We start from the raw sequence: 11552 nt of genomic DNA, 5'->3' as shown, positions 1-11552 counted from the left end.
TTTTTCACTGTTGCCTTACTACTAATTCTCACATAGGCTTGGAAGTATCTGCAAGGCTTCATCAGAGCCATTTCAGCAGGGAGTTGGCTATCATGGGGCTGCCAGTGTAAGGCCTAGACAGTTTTGGCTTTGGGCATGTGGAAAACTTGCCTGGATTGTTCTGTAAGCTCAGACTGTCTATGGGATGCTATTTTTTGCTTCCCTAGTTTTCCTAGGACCATAATTTTTTAAAATTTTATTTTGTATAGATGGGATCTTGCCCTGTCACTCAGGTTGGAGTTCAGTGGCACAGTCATGGCTCACTGCAGCCTTGAACTCTTGAGCTCAACTGATCCTCTTGCCTCAGCCTCCCAAGTAGCTGGGACTAGAGGCGTGTGCCCCCACACTCAGCTAATTTTTAATTTTTTTTTTGTAGAGACAGGGTCTTGCTATGTTGCCCAGGCTGTTCTTAAACCCCTGGCCTCAAGTGATCCTCCTGCCTCAGCCTCCCAAAGTGCTGGGATTACAGGTATGAGCCACTGCACCCAGCCTAGGACCTTGATTATGTGAGGTAGGACAAGAAGTGCTGAAAAGATCATCCCTGCCCTCCAGGGAAGATACATTCATGGGTTACCCCTCATTCTTACAGGGACTACCTGCCTGTCCGTGGGCTGCTATGCAAGCTTCCAGGAACTTCAGTCTCCTTCCTTAGAGAGTGGGATTGCCCCTTGTGCTCTGTCACTCTGGGTTCCATCCCTTCTCACCCACTAATAGTGGGGAGGAAGAAGAAGAACTAATATTTATGCTGTGCTTTCTGGTTCTGGGCACTAAGACAGGAGGCACTTTACAGGTTGTTATTACAGATAAAGGGCTGAGGAGGGCCTCAGTTTTTGTATTCATATTTTTCCCCCAGTTTTCCCCCAACCCCCGATGCTGCAGAGGTACCTGCAGGGGTGAGTGGAGACTGACAATCAGAATCCTCTGAGATCTCCAAGTTAAGAGCAGAGTCCTTTGAAGTCCCTAGTCATCACCAATACACTTGAGTTTGGGCTACATCTGTTCTGACTTGAGGCTCCCCAGAAAGTTTGTCTCTAGCAGCCCCGGGATTGACTGGGACCAGGACCCACCCCATCCCCTGCTAGTGGTAGGTGGAAAGGTGGGGCCAGGCTCTAATCCATCTGATTCATCTCCCCTTTCACTGGACAAGACTGATTTGACCTCCACTGGCTCCAGAGCAGGCATGCTGGCTACACTCCAAATACTCATTTCTGGAGGTGTGACTTGAGCCCATTACCAAGCATTTTTATTCATCCCCCTGCTGCCTATCTGGCATCTTCTGTATGTGGGGACGTTTATCAACTCTGTGCTCCTTGGGTAGCCTTCTTCTGTGCCCAGTGACACAGGACAGCTCAGTCCCCAGCCTCAGTCAGCTGCCCTGGGCATGTTAGGCAAGTGGGCTGGTACTCACCTGTGCCTGAGGTTCGAGCCTCAGTTCACCTTCAGTAGGTCTAAGTTTCCTTTTCCATGAAGTATTCCAGCAACCAGAAAGTCAAGCATCTAAACAGGCCAGCTTGCACATGATTTTTGGAGATACTGGAGGAGGAAGGAAGATATCTCCAAGATATGTATGCATTGTCATTTCTGCCTCCAACCTTGAAATCTTTTTCTGTATCAGTTGGCTTTTGCTATGTGTGTGGTGTAATAAATCACCTTAATACTTAGTGGCTTAAAACAATAATCTCTTATTTACCCCCAATCCTGTGAGTTGGTAATTTGGGCTGAGCTCAGCTGGAACGGCTCTTCTCTGTCCCATTTAATGTCAGCCTGGCTCCCTCAGAGGTCCGCAGGCAGCTTGAGATCTGCGGCTTCTCTTCCACATCTGAAAGTTGACTGGCTATAGGCAAGGTTGGTAACTGGGCCATGTGCCAACATGTTCAGCAGACTAACTGGGGCTCATTCACATAGTGGTGGTTGCAAGGGTTCCAAGAGCAGCATGAGAGGTCAAACTCCAAAGCACAAGCATATTTTGAGTGTCTGTTTGCATGGCATTGCTATTGTCCTACAAGCCCAAGCAAGTCACATGGCCAATCCCAGAGTCACTGTGGGTGGAGACTATGTAAAAGCATGGGTACAGGGAGGAGAATTAGTGTGGCTGGTTTTTTGCAAACAATTTACTACACCCTCCCTATCCATTCAGCTATCATCATGAAAAAATTCATATGAGCTTTTCTCTTGAGTGGCAGCAGCTTCCAAAATTTGTGAGGCAAGGGAAGTTATAAAAAAGCAGAATCTGCCAGGTGTAGTGGCTCACGCCTGTGATCCCAGCACTTTGGGAAGCTGAGGCAGTGGATTACTTGAGCTCAGGAGTTTGAGACCAGCCTGGTCAATATAGAGAGACTCCATCTGTACAAAAAATAAAAAAATTTGGCCAGGCACCTCACGCTTGTAATCTCAGCACTTGGGAAGCTGAGGCAGGCAGATCATTCAAGACCATCTGGGCCAACATAGAGAAATCCCGTCTCTACTAAAACTAAATTTAAACATAAAGATTAGCTGGGTGTGGTGGCAGGTGCCTGTAATCCCAACTACTTGGAAGGCTGAGGCAGGAGAATTGCTTGAACCCGGGAGGCGGAGGTTGCAGTGAGCAGAGATCGCGCCACTGCACTCCAGCCTGGGTGACAGAGAGAGACTCCATCTCAATAAATAAATAAATAGATAGATAAGCCAGGTGTGGTGTTGCACACCTGTAGTCCCAGCTACTTGGGAGGGTGAGGTGGGAGGATCGCTTGAGCCCAGGAGGTCGAGGCTACAGTGAGCCATAATCACGCCACTGCATTCCAAGCCTGGGCAACAGAGAGAGAGAGGGAGAGGACAGAAGAGAGAGAGAGAGAGAGAGAGAGAGAGAGAGAGAGAGAGAGAGAGAGAGAGAGACCTTGTCTCAAAAAAAAAAAAAAAATAGCGAGGGGAGGGCAGAATGCTAACTCATCTCTCGCAGACCCTGCCAAGAGCTGGTCACTGCTTGATGGCCATGTCACCTCCTTGCTCATCGGGGAAGCATTGCATCCTGCAGTGAAGGAGACACAGTGGGGCCAGTGGTTCAACAGGGATTAGATGCCTGTGCTCCCACAGCTCCTCTCCAGACATCTGCGGCAGCTCTGGTGCTGCTGCGCTTCCATTACTGACTGGCACATCTGTCTTAGTGGACTGTGGGCTCCTTGAGGGCTGAACCACGGTTGTTTTTCATCTTGGAATCTCCAGCTCCCAACACAGTGCCTGGTACATTTGTAAGAACCTAGTGTTTGTGTGAATAAATTCGTGAATTGCCCATGACTGAGCTCTGCTGCATTTCATCCAGAGACTTGGTAATCATGATAGAATTTGCTTAGACATTCCAAGGTTACTTGTAATTACTTTTGCTTTCTGAGTGTGACTGATTAGTTATAAGCATCAATATGTTGTGAATGCAAGTTGCTAAAATGCATTTGTAACACTTTACTTATCCTGTCTTTCTCTAAGGCTACAGCAGCTAAAAAACCAAAATCTCCTCCACTTAATGAAAGTGAGGTAAGAAAGCTATTTTTTTTTTCATTTCCTTCTGTAACATTTTCTGTAAAAAATAGTGCATGACAATCCCCTTTGGGAATTCTGATAATGATTTCAAGCCAGCCATGCAGCAGTGCAGTGGCTTCTCCAGGGTGTGGAGCAGTATTGACCTCCAACTTGGCTCCCTGCTGGACTCAGCCCACCTGAACAGGGAAGGTGCTTTCCAAGGGGGCCTACTAACTTCTTAGCCCCCTTCTTAGCCCTTTCTTGGAAGCAGAATGCTAATTGTCAGAGCCAAACACAAGGCCCTCCTGCCTTGGGGATGTGAGGCATCCTGACTGTGAGAGACCCTGGGAAGGGAAATGGAACGGTCTCTCCCCTCCTGTCTTTTCCATTGTACAGTCAGGCATGCCAGAAACTTGGCACCCATCTGCTCTGCACTTCAATATGGACAAGTTTCAGATCTTTCCTATCAACATATCCCATTTAGCCCCAAATCAGAGAGTTTCCTGTGCTGTTTGTGATGACCTACCCTCTTCCCTCCCATTCCCCAAGCGCACACCTTACTGTCTCTTTAAAGTGGCAACAGGCCGGGCGCGGTGGCTCAAGCCTGTAATCCCAGCACTTTGGGAGACCAGAGACGGGCGGATCACGAGGTCAGGAGATCGAGACCATCCTGGCTAACACGGTGAAACCCCGTCTCTACTAAAAAATACATAAAACTAGCCAGGCAAGGTGGCGGGCGCCTGTAGTCCCAGCTGCTTGGGAGGCTGAGGCAGGAGAATGGCGTGAACCTGGGAGGCGGAGCTTGCAGTGAGCTGAGATCCGGTCATTGCACTCCAGCCTGGGTGACAGAGCGAGACTCCGTCTCAAATAAATAAATAAATAAATAAATAAATAAATAAATAAAGTGGCAACAGAGTGGATCTGAGATGGGTTGCTTCATGCGAAGGCGGTGAGGTATAGAATTTATGAATCAACTTGGGAGCAAAGCACAGAAGCTCTCGATTTCCCTTGTGTCTGGGGCCATTACCTAGTCCCAGGTGAGGCCCAAAGCTGGGTATGGATTCACCTGGAGCCCCGGAGCTCTGCCCTGCTCCTCATTCCACTGATTGAATGTAGCTATATTCTTGTTCCTTTGAAAATAAATAAGACTCGGTCTGCAGCCTCAAAAGACTTAATGACTGAGAAGTGAAGCTCAATATTTTTTAAAAAGAGAAAGTTACAACATAGGTGACACGTGCTTTAAGAGCCAGGTGAGGGAGTGGTCAACCCCGTCTTCAGTCCAGATAACAAAGGCTGGATAGAGTGATGAGATTTGCAGAGAGTCTTGAAGAAGAGGAAAACACGTGCCAGGCGAGGAAGGGCATTGCAAGCAGAGAGAGCAGCATGTGCCAAAACAGAGCCTGCAAAGAACGGGAAAAAGCTGGGGAGACTGAGAAGGTTGGATGGGGCTGGGATTGGTTGTGCAGTTGAGAAACTCTGACAATGCGGTCTGAAGGATCCTCTAGGCTGAGGAGTCATGTGATTACATTGTTTTCTGTCTGGCAGTACCAAGGAGCTTGAGCTGGAGGAAGCCTTGGGCACCCAGGAAACCAGAGAGAGGGTAGGGGGCATAAGTGTAGTGAGACCTCCAGGGTGTGTGCTGTGCAAGATGATCTGCTTCCCAGTGGGAAGAAAGTACAGTTGACCCTGAAGCAATGAGGGGGTTATGAACACTGACCACCCCCACACCATGCAGTAGAAAATCCGTATATAACTTTTGACTCCCCCAAAACTAAACTACCAAAACTACTGTTGACCAAAAGCCTTATCGATAACATAAAGTCAATGAATAAATATTGTGTACTATATTAATAAATAAATATAATTTATTTTTAAATAAATTAATAAATGTTTTATATACTATATTCTGTATTCTTACAATAAAGTAAGCTAGAGAAAAGAAAATGTTATTAAGAAAATCATAAGGAAGAGAAATAGATTTACTATTCATTAAGTGGGAGTGGATCACCATGAAGGTCTTCATCCTTGTAGTCTTCACTTTGAGCAGGCTGAGGAGGAGGTAGAGGAGGGGTTGGTCTTGCTGTCTCAGGGGTGGCAGAGGTGGAAGAAGATCCAGGTGGAAGCAAACTCATGCAGTGCAAACCCTTGGTGTTCGAGGGTCAACTGGATTACAATTCCATTGTTACCAACTTTTTAAAGACAAATCAATGTTGGTGGCCTTGCAGGTACCCAAGCCTCTCACAATGAGGAAGGGTTGATAGTGGCCCCCTCCTTTATTTCCTGGACCATCTTTAGCATATTCTCAAGCATGGCAGCTTTAGAATTGCTTGGTTGAGGCCAGGTGCGGAGGCTCATTCCTGTAATTCCAGCACTTTGGGAGGCCAGGGTGGGCATATCACCTGAGGTTGGGTGTTTGAGATAAGCCTGGACAACACGGTAAAGCCCCATCTCTACTAAAAATACAAAAAATTAGCCAGACGTGGTGTTGTGCACCTGTAATCCCAACTACTTGGGAGGCTGAGGCACGAGAATCACTTGAACCTGGGAGGTGGAGGTTGCAGTGAGCTGAGATCGTGCCACTGCACTCCAGTTTGGGCCACAGAGTGAGACTCTTGTCTAAAAAAAAAAAAAAAAAGGAATTTCTTGGTTGGGTCAGGCACGGTGGCTCACGCCTGTAATCCCAGCACTTTGGGAGGCCGAGGTGGGTGGATCACCTGTGGTCAGGAGTTCCAGACCAGCCTGGCCAACAGAGTGAAACCCCGTCTCTACTAAAAATACAAAAATTACCCGGGTGTGGTGGCGGGCACCTGTAAACCCAGTTACTCAGGAGGCTGAGGCAGGAGAAATGCTTGAACCCAGGACGCGGAGTTTACAGTGAGCTGAGATCACGCCATTGCACTCCAGCCTGGGCAAGAAGAGAGAAACTCCATCTCAAGGAAAAAAAAAAAAGAATTGCTTGGTTGAAGTAGTCTTAATGTATCATGTTATTTGACTTTAATTAGACTGATCCTCACAAAATAGGCAAGTGGTTTTAAAAGACTTCTGCATAAAAATTGTGGGTTGAGACAGGTGTGGTGACTCACACCTGTAATACCAGTGCTTTAGAAGACCGAGTAGAGAGGATCACTTGAGGCTAGGGGCTTGAGACATCCTCGGCAACATAGCAAGACCTCACCTCCAATAAAATTTTAGGCCAGGTGCGGTGGCTTATGTCTGTAATCCAGCACTTTGGGAGGCCGAGAAGGGTGGATCACGAGGTCAGGAGATCGAAACCATCCTGGCTAACACGGTGAAACCCCATCTCTACTAAAAAATACAAAAAAATTAGCCGGGCGTGGTACGGGCACCTGTAGTCCCAGTTACTCGGGAGGCTGAGGCAGGAGAATGGCGTGAACCCGGGAGGCGGAGCTTGCAGTGAGTCGAGATTGTGCCACTGCGTTCCAGCCTGGGCAACAGAGGGAGACTCCGTCTCATTAAAAAAAAAAAATTAAAAAATTTAGTTGAGCATGCTGATGTGTGCCTGCAATCCCAGCTACCTGAGACGCTGAGGCAGGAGAATTGCTTGAGCCCAAGAGTTTGAGGCTGCAATGAGCTATGATTGCGCCCCTGCACTCCAGCGTGGGTGACAGAGTGAGACTCTGTCTCTTAAAAAGAAAAAAAAAGTAAAAGAAACTGGGTTGAAGCTAACACAAATGAACAATGACAAAATAAGACCGCTGATAATTTTCCTACCCCTGGTACAGACTATTCAGCTACATCATGGGGTTGAAAGAAGACAAAGATCTTACTAGATATAATGACAAATCAGTCAAAACATTAAAAATTAGCAAGGCTATTTAAATTCTGGTTTTACATATGATATTGTTAATGATGAGCTAATCACTATGTGTACAGAGTGCCTTGAGAGAACTAGCTAGTGACACTACTAGGCCACCACATTTTAAAATAGTTCATCTTTATATCTCTTTATTTATTTGTGTATTATTATATTTTGGAAACAGAGTCTCACCCTGTTGCCCAGGCTGGAGTGCAGTGACGTGATCTCGGCTCACTGCAACCTCCACCTCCTGGGTTCAAGTGATTCTCCTGCCTCAGCCTTCCGAGTACCTGGGATTACAGGCGTGTGCCACCATGCCCGACCTATGTTTTTATTTATATTTTTAATGAAAGTATAATTTACTACCAGTCAAACACACAAATTCTGTCAGCTTAATAAGTGTGTTGTTGTTGAGAGAGGATCTTGCTCTGTCAACCAGACTGGAGTGCAGTGGTGCGATCTTGGCTCACTGCAGCCTCCACCCTGTAGGCTCAAGTGACCCTCCCACCTCAGTCTCCCAAGTAGCTGGGACTACAGCCATGTGCCAGCCTGCCCATTTTGTTTGTTTTCTGTTTTTGTTTTGTTTTGTTTTTTTGTTTTTTTTGAGACGGAGTCTCACTCTGTTGTCCAGGCTGGAGTGCAATGGCACGATCTCGGCTCCTGCAACCTCCACCTCCCCGGTTCAAGCGATTCTCCTGACTCAGCCTCCAGAATAGCTGGGATTACAGGCGCACGCCACCAGGCCTGGTTAATTTTTGTGTTTTTAGTAGAGACAGGGTTTCACCATGTTGGTCAGGCTGGTCTCGAACTCCTGACCTTGTGATCCCCTGGTCTCAGCCTCCCAAACTGCTGGGATGACAGGTGTGAGCCACCACGCCCAGCTTTGTTTGTGTGTTTTTGAGGTGGAGTCTCAATCTGTTGCCTGGGCTGGAGTGCAGTGGCGGCTCACTGCAACCTCCAGCTCCCGGATTCAAGCAATTCTCCTGCCTCACCCTCCCGAGTAGCTGGGATTACAGGTGCCTGCCACTATGCCCAGTAATTTTTTGTATTTTTGGTAGTGATGGGGTTTTACCATGTTGGCTAGACTGGTCTCAAACTCCTGACCTCGTGATTCGCCTGCCTTGACCTCCTAAAGTGCTGGGATTACAGGCCTCAGCCACTGCACCCGGCCTATTTTTAAATTTTTTTTAGTAGAGACAGGGTCTTGCCATGTTGTCCAGGCTAGTCCTGGACTCCTGAGCTCAAGCAATCCACCTGCCTCAGCCTCCCAAAGTGCTTGGATGACAGATGTGAGCCACCATGCCTGGTTGTTTAAGAAGTTTTAACACATGTATACACCTATGAAACCATTGCCCAGTTCAAGATATAGAGCATTTCCATCACCCCCCAAAATCCCTTCACGCTCTTTTCCAGTCAATACTTCCCATTTCCTGTACTGAGAGTATCACTATTCTGACTTCTATCACCAGAGCTTTTCTGTTCTTGAACCTCATGTAAATATAATCATACATATGTACTCTCTTGTGCTTGGTTTTAATATTTTTATGTTGCTTCATATATCAAAAGGTTATTCCTATGTAATTTTTTTCATGAGGCATTTTATTTGTAAATATGTATAACATCTCTAGAAAAAAAATCCCAGGATTTTCCTTCCTGTGTGTTTTTGTCTTGCTTCTTCACGGTTTATGATGCTAGCTGAAATTGTCAGTACAATGAAACCAAACTGGCTGATGGAAGCAGATTATTCTGCCATTTCTCTAGATCTTTGAGTTGCACATCAAATCTGGGACTGATCATGCCACACTTGTTTAGACTGCCTGTGAGGTTCACAACAATTTTCCCAGCTCTGTGATCATCAATGATTTCAAATTCGCCCATAAAATCATGCTTCATCATCACAGTGAGAAACCAGACGATGACTCTGGAGCATGGCCTAAGAACCTGGTGTTTGTCTCTCTTTATGGCATTGTTGATGCTCTTGAAAGCATCAGCCAGGACATTCACGTGTACCACTGTGGCGGTGTGGAAAGATGGCAAAAACAGCCCTATGTGATTTTGTAGGTAGAAAATCCGAGAATACCCATAAAAACCTATTAGAACTAATGAACAAGTTCAGCAAGGTTGTAGGATACAAGATTAATATACAAAAATCAATTGTAGCCAGGCAATTGAATAAGAGGAAAGAGAACTCACATTTCCTGATTTCAAAACTTATAAAGCAGGCTGGGCGCGGTGGCTCACACTTGTAATCCTAGCACTTTGGGAGGCCGAGGCAGGTTATCACCTGAGGTCAGGAGTTCGTGACCAGCCTTGTCAACATGGTGAAATCCCATCTCTACTAAAAATACAAAAAATTAGCCAGGCATGGTGGTTGGTGCCTGTAATCCCAGTTACTTCGGGGACTGAGGCAGCAGAATCACTTGAACCTGGAAGGCAGAGGTTGCAGTGAGCTGAGATCACACCACTGCACTCCAGCCTGGGCAACGAGAGCAAAACTCCATCTCAAAACAAAACAAAACAAAACAACAACAAAAAAAACTTATAAAGCTACAGTAATCAAGACAGTGTGATACTAGCATTAGGATAATTATATAGCTGCATGGACTGATAATGAGAGTTCAGAAATAAACCCTTACATTTATGGTATAATATTTTTTGACAAAGATGTGAAAACAATTCAATGGGGAAAGAAAAGTCTTTTCAACATATGGTGCTAAGACTCTGTCTCTACAAAAAGTAATTTTAAAATTTGCTGAGAGTGGTGGCATGCATCTGTGGTCCCAGATACTTGGGAGGCTGAGGTGGGAGGATCACTTGGGCCCTGGAAGGTCAAGGCTACAGTGAGCTGTAACTGATCCACTCCAGCCTGGGCAAAATGATGGGACCCTGTCTAAAAAAAAAAAAAAAAAAAAAAGGTTTGTAGGTTTGATTTGTTTGCTTTGTTTGTTTGTTCTGAGATACTTTTACAGGTAGAATTCTTAGGGTTTGGTAACAGGTTAGATGTGGAGCCCATGGGAGTGGAAGGAGGTCAAGGATGATGACAGATTTTCAGCAGAGGTGATGAGGGGATAGTTCTACCTGGAACACTCTTTTCCTAGACACTGGCATAGTGTCCCTCATCTTATTCTGGTTTCTGCTCAAATGCCACATCTTCAGAGGGCCTTCCCTGTCCATCCTGTCTAAAATGAAATCCCTACCCTTTATTTGTTCAACCTCTGTATCAGTTAGGATTAGATTTGGCTGGCAGTAACAGAAAACTCCAAAACAGCATTTGGATAAATACATTGGAATTTTGTTTTTCTCTCAAATTTTAGAAATATGGAGGTAATTGTGGGGGGGTGTGCTATATGGGGCAGCTTAGTGACAAGGATGCAGGTTCTACTCTATTTTGTTGCTTTGTTTTGTATGGGCATCATTCCCAAATTTATCTCTTTTTTTTAATTATTAGAATAACACACATGTATTATCTATAATTTCTATGACCACCCAGCCAGTGCACTTTGCCCACTGCCTAGACAGAGCTGATTTATCAAGATAGAGAATTGCAATAGAGAAAGAGTAACTCATGCAGAGCTGGCTGTGTGGGAGACCAGAGTTTTATTATTACTCAAATCAGTTTCCCCAGGACTATTTCTCTATTGCAATTAAATCCATGCACCATGGGTCAGCAGTGCCCGGCCTGTAGAGACAGTAGCAGAGTCAACCTCCAAGAGAAGTGGACCTCCAGTCCAAGAGAAGTAGGCTGCTGCTTGGACTGGCCTCTGGATCCGTCACCAGAGGGAGGTTACTGAACCAGGATTACCCTTATGGCAGGTAGTCATAAGGACGAGCTCCCAAACTTGTAACCACCCAACAGGTTCAGCTTGCCCACTGCCTAGACAGAGCAGATTTATCAACAGGGGAATTGCAATAAAGAAGGAGTAATTCACTCAGCGTCACCTTTGCGGGAGACCGGGGTTTTACTATTACTCAAATCAGTCTCCTCGAGCATGTGGGGATTGGAGTTTTAAGGATAATTTGGTGGGTCGGAAGCAGCTAGTGAGTCAGGAGTGCTGATTGGTTGGGTCAGAGATGAAATCATAGGGAGTTGAAGCTGTCTTGCACTGAGTCAGTTTCTGGCTGGGGGCCACAAGATCAGATGATCCAGTTTATCAATCTGGGGGGTGCCAGCTGATCCATCAAGTGCAGGGTCTGCAAAATATCTCAA

The 11552-nt window shown here is 46.0% G+C and overlaps 1 pseudogene; it reads right to left on the bottom strand.

Moving 5' to 3' along the window:
• Positions 1–8969: 8969 nt before the first annotated feature.
• On the bottom strand, positions 8970–11336 carry LOC103216758 (small ribosomal subunit protein uS8-like; annotated as a pseudogene).
• Positions 11337–11552: the final 216 nt, after the last annotated feature.

The sequence above is a fragment of the Chlorocebus sabaeus genome, chromosome 9, assembly GCF_047675955.1.
Source record: "Chlorocebus sabaeus isolate Y175 chromosome 9, mChlSab1.0.hap1, whole genome shotgun sequence".
Classification (NCBI taxonomy): Eukaryota; Metazoa; Chordata; class Mammalia; order Primates; family Cercopithecidae; genus Chlorocebus; species Chlorocebus sabaeus.
This window is presented reverse-complemented; position numbering and strand designations above follow the sequence as displayed.